The following is a 6,000-nucleotide window of genomic DNA, read 5'->3' as shown; positions in this document are numbered from 1 at the left end:
TTTTTTTGTTTGTTTGTTGTTGTTTTTTGTTTTTCCTTCGTCCCTATGGTGCTACTCTTATCAGTCCAAGTACATTGACAAATCTAACACTCACCCTGATGTTGCCATTAGGATTCCTTGCAAAGGTACTGACCACAGGAGTGGGGTGTCCTTGCCAGTATTAACATTGTTCCTACAGATAAAACCAATTTTAAAYATGAGAGCCACATCTAATTAGACATAGCCAATTTAAATAGCATAGCTTAACAGAGGAAAATATTTATCTGTCCCTCATCATGCGGTGCTTCAGCTCCCTCCCTGTTTCAAGACCATGAGGACTCTACCAGGAAGTTAACCGTGTACTGATTGCATGGAATATATACATAAGTTATTATAAAATGCTACAACAAATGCAATGCAAAAATTCTCAGCAATTCCTACAGTTGTTCCTCCATCAAGCTAAGAAGCTTTTCCATGACTTTTATTGAATAAAAGTTAAGGAAATATTTATTGGAGACACTATTTTTTTTTTGCATTTTGCATTTTTACTTTATTAATAGAACTGATGAACTAGGGAAAAGCTTTTCCTGAGACATAAGAGGGAAAAAAATCCCCCATTGAGGAAATTATTTAACAGAACTTTGAGGATTGGCTCTGCATGGCGACATGCTATTAAATTGAGGAAGAAACTTAGAAAATGTGTTGGAGCAAGTGATAAATAGAGCTGCTATCTGAGACAAGATAAAGTCTTTTCATGTCTAAAAAGGTGTCAAACCCTACCATACTACATCAGTAGATAAAAGGAAATTGCAGTGAGAATATAACCAGAGTTGTTGCAAACCCAAGTGCTACTGGCAAAACAGTAAAATCAGTGCTAGATTTAACGCTTTTTCCTTCAGGAAACAAAACAGTTTAACTGTTGCAAGAAAACAAAATTAAAGAGGGTGATAGAACCCCTGTTTGCAGAGTTCTCTTGCTTTCATATCCTGCACTGTAGCTACTGGCATTACCAAGCATTTAAATTTTACTTAGTAAGGTTAATTGCATATAAAAATTTAAAAGTCCCTGAAACCAAGGCAGACTGGAGTAGGAGGAAAATGCTTTGGAGGGTTTGGGAAAGGTTTATCATATCAAAGGCTATGAGAACAGTTGAGAAAAAAAAATCCCTTTTGAAAAATTTGCTCCATTACTCTACTAAAATTTGAAAAATTTGCTCCATTATTTACTCTTGCAAGAATTTCTCTGTGAGAATATATCTCATAAAATTTTGAGTAATAAACAAAAGGTTTCTTTTTCTTCCAATGCATGTTTCAAAATATATAGGKTTTTTTGTTTTGTTTTTGGAAGGCCATGAATTAGAAATACAGAATAAACTATTATCAATAAATCTCTGCCATAAACTTTCTGAAGCCGACAGGCCATTCTTACCACGGAAACCAAGGATCGAAAGTGCTTTGTGGCTCAGCATGGGGTGGTCAGCAGGGAACAGCTTTCAAAGTGGTGGGCTCCTTCCTCCTGGTGTGGCACCCATGTAGGTATCTATATGACCTTCCTGTATGAACTCTCCTGTAACTTGTTTCTAGGGGAAAAACTCTAGTTCACATATGGTGTTTAACCAGTCATTAACCAGAGTCTAACCCAAGCTAATGAGCATGGGTGAAGGACTGTGTCAGTGCAAGGATACATCAAAACTTTGACTCGATTGACTAGCCAGTGAGGTACACGGCACCTCTGGTGCAGATAAAAGGTACCAACATAGGTGTTTTGAGGAGTCTTTCCCAGCCTCTGCAAGAAGACACTTTCCTGAAGATACTCTCTAAGGAGACTTCCATCAGCTCCCTTCACTCCCTCGTCCATCAGCTCCCTTTGCCGTCCTGACCAAGGGCTTTCTGATCAAAGCATATCTCCTTACGAGGATCCCAGGARAGCTTGCTCAATAAGCTATTCATTTCACAAAACAAGGTGGAAGATTTTCCCCTTATAAATAAGGACTAGGCACCATGGCTATATATATATATATTATATATATATATATATATGTAAATCTTGCTCTTCTAGTCAAATCAAATATTTATATAGCATCTCTCAGCTACTTCTGGCATATTATTAAAACCAYCTGCAAAGGAAATCCCAGACATATTAGTTTTTCTCCATTAAGAATGTTATTGTGTTCAGAATAACAACAGCCTAAAGTATGGATGGGTCTGCATCTGTCTAGAAAATATACAGATTAACAAGTGCATGTTAAAATTTCTCCTAAGAAGCCAGGTGACAATTGTTAGTGCATAAATCACATTAGTTTGACGCTTAAAAAACGTCTCGTTGTGAAGATTCTTTTGACTCTGTAATAGCCCCTTGTCAGAGATCTAGGTTTAATTTTAATAACGGTATGATATAATCACATATTTTATTTATGGATCATTTCAAGAATTTGTTATGGAGATATTCTGATTAGTGGGCTATTGGTCCATTAGCCAAATAAATCTAAGAGGTAATAAAACCCACGGGAAGATAAATGGTTTTCTTTTTCTTTTTCTTTTCAGCTAATTCAGGCTAATTTAAGCCTTTCACAGAATGGTGATAATGAAGGATTTATTCTCAGAACTATTATGGCAGGTGATTTGCATTTGAAAGTTTGACACATTTATAGGTCTTTGATCTTCTCCTTGCACTGCTGGCACCCCTGGCCAGACACCTACATGCACGTTTTACCAGGTGGAATATCTAGGAGCATTAACAGCTCTGGGTGCTACTCGTAACTCCAGAAAAATAATTATATACTTTGTGGCCAGAAAATATTGTTCAATGTGAACAACCTTTATATATTAAAAGATTAAGCATGTTTGAACTACTTAAAAAAAAAATCTTTTAAGCCAGGGAAATCTTTGTAAAATAATTTGAAGAAATGCAAAAGTCTAATGTAATGCCCACTGAACTATAATGATTGACTTTCTGTATAGTTTTGAATTTACTGGTAAAAAGACACTTTTCATATAAGTCAGTCCAAGAATTYTGGCATGTAGTAAACTCAGTAAAACACTGTAAGAGACATGGAGCTTTTTCTTAAACATGATTTACATTTTCACTTTACTACTTTAAAGTAATTAGGGTAATTTACAGGCAAGAGTCTGGGCTGGAAGAGGAAGGCTTGAAGAAATGTCAACCTTTACTAGTACCATGAGTACAGGTGAGCAAAATCAAGCACATCATAAACTGGGTTATGCTAAGGATATTCTCAGTTTTTACTACACAATAAGAAGAAGGGGGACACAGGATTCAGAAGGAACATAGACAAATATTTGAAACAGGAGGTTTGATCTTTCATGCTTGTCCCAAACTTACTGCAGTCAGCAATAATTTTTGACACATCCTAACAGTTAATTCTAGGTCCMTGTGCCTCATCTCATTCCCGTCTCAAAGCTGATTCTGCAAATAGATTGGATTAACTAATTAAGACTTGCCTGCAAGAAATTCCTTTCTGAGAGCACAAGATATTTCTATAAACAGCGCTTTTCCTCTGAAGGAAAACAAAACTTGTAGGACCAAAACCTGCTTGAGCTCTTAGGGAAACACCAAGGATGCAGGTGGTGGGCCACATAGCTGGCTTCAGGCTGTGGGTTGTGACTGGGAGGATGTTGCTGCCCCCAGCAGTACTCAGCCTTTTTAAAGCTGTGTAATGASTATTGATTAGCTATTATCTGAAGTGCATTGAAAGTAGCAGGGACTATGTAAATGTTAGCTTACTAAATATATTTATTATTAACACATTAACACACATTAATACGGAATCCCTAATAGCCTGTTTCGCCTCTTTTTATTTCCCTCATCTTCTTTAGAAGACACTCCTATGTTCTAAGTGTTAACTTAAAGTTGAATGTACTTGAAAAATCACTTATTGGTACATTTTGTTCTTCAAAAGAGCGTTATCCATCTGTGTTAACTTTGCTTTCAACTCACAGAATGTCAGATATCAGATAAGAGCAAGAGACTGATGAATGTGCATCAACACCTGACAGGTCAGGTCAATGTCAGGGAAATTAAAGATTCTTTTTTTCTTTTTTCTTTTCTTACCTTTTTTGTTTTGTTTTGTTTTGTTTTCCCGATTCCATCCTATTTCTCAGTTAATATTTACTTTAGCAAATTATTTCTCTAGAGCTCAAGTATCTTAAAACAATATTGTCAGGAGAATCTGAAATTATCTCCATTTTACACAGTAATTTGTAATAGGACACAGGGCAGACACGAGCTGTAAATTGTCACTGTCCATTAAAACTGGCACAGCTTTAAGTAAGTCATAGATCCCTGCAGAAAGGTAATCACTACTCTGGCACAGTCAGTCACTAAGCAGGGAGAGATTTRGGAGAAGGGGAGCAGAAGACAGAAGCCTTTCAAAATTATACATGTCTGTTTGACGTAACTGAAGTTGCTTCATTTTTCTCTCTGACTTACAGCAAACTGGGCCCTTAAAGACCCGAATTTTAGTCAGGACCAGCTGCCTCATGATTTGCATAGCTGCTTTTGTAAAATCTACCTGCTTATTCATGCATGCACCAATTTTACACATCCCAATTACCATTAACTAAGCAGGAACTTAAGGAGGGTGCAACACAGATGTCTGTGTCTCATCATAGTGAAGGGGAAACCAGCAGCATGCAGTCAAATGGGATCTCAGACTGAAGGCAAGCTAAAATTTAATCTAGTAATCCCTTTTTCCCACTAATTCTCCATTTTACTTTTTCTTCATCTTAATTTTTTTTTTTTGAAAAAGCTTGAAATTAAGCTTAATTCACTGGTCTATATGTAAGGATTTTTTTGTAAGAGTTTTGGGTTTTTTTATAATGCATTTTAAAAATAGAAATGGAAATCATACGAATTTTCTGAACAACGGTGGCTTCAAGCAAATGGCTCCTTGTAATTTTAGAGTGTTAACTGAGCTCATATCTACAGCTACTATAACTATTTATTCTATAACTTGTCCTTTGGACTTATTTGGACCAATTTCAAATGGTTAACTGAATGCTCCCTGCTTCTTACAATACTTCACCATGCACTGGGCAAATGAATGGAGATGTATAATTTACATGGGCAGGGGACATGAGAAAARATATAACTTTCAGTATCAGGAAATACAAAGGAAATAATCAGAGGACAAGAAATGGAATGGATCAAAACTCTTGCTAGCACATCCTGTGGTGCAACCAGCCTGCTTTGCTGTGAGGGCACACGGCTCTCGTRCAACACACTGGCCACCAGAATCCTGGCCTTTTTCTGCAACGCTGCTTCSTCCCTCATCACCCTGAGCCCGGACTGTTGCATAGGCTTATCCCATTCAGTGCTGGAGTCTGCATTTGCTCCTGCTGAACTTCCTGAGATTCCTGTCACCTCGTTTCTCCAGGCTATCCAGGTGCCTCTAAACAGCAGTGGTGCTCTCCAATGTATTAACTACKTGATAAAGTCTGAAAAATTGCTGAGTGCACAGAGTTTACCTGTGTATCAATAGGAATCATTTTACTCTGGTACAGTCAAAGGATGCTCATATTGTGTTTAATTTGTTAGGTAAAATTCATGGACATAGTCAGAAATACACAGAAAAAAATAAAGATATGTAACATTTAAATAACATTAGGAATCTAGCAATTGTTCATTGTATCTTACTCTAGAATATTGAACCATCTTATAAATATTAAACTGAGCTGCAAGCTGCACCTAGAGGGTAACTTCATTTAACACTGAAAGGAAGCCCAGTTTCTAGTAGCTGCATGCAGCAATTCTGCACATCAGAGCTCGGACAGGGAGTGAAGAAGAAATAAGCAGACCCTGCAGAGGAAGTTTGCTGAGTGAAAACAAACAGGCTGAGTTGAAATGAAATGACATCAATTAAAAAATAGACCCTTTGCCAACTCAGCTTCAGACATACAGCATGACTAGAAATAATCACAACTGAGCTTTTAATACAGTTTTTCTCTCTACTGGAGTTTCTTGTAAGATTTAGCCAATTTTTGGAAATCATCATGCTGCGAA

This window comes from Nothoprocta perdicaria, unplaced genomic scaffold (assembly GCF_003342845.1).
Source record: "Nothoprocta perdicaria isolate Ctin4 unplaced genomic scaffold, notPer1 scaffold_39, whole genome shotgun sequence".
NCBI lineage: Eukaryota > Metazoa > Chordata > Aves > Tinamiformes > Tinamidae > Nothoprocta > Nothoprocta perdicaria.
The sequence above is the reverse complement of the archived record's forward strand: the minus strand, read 5'-3'. Positions refer to the sequence as shown.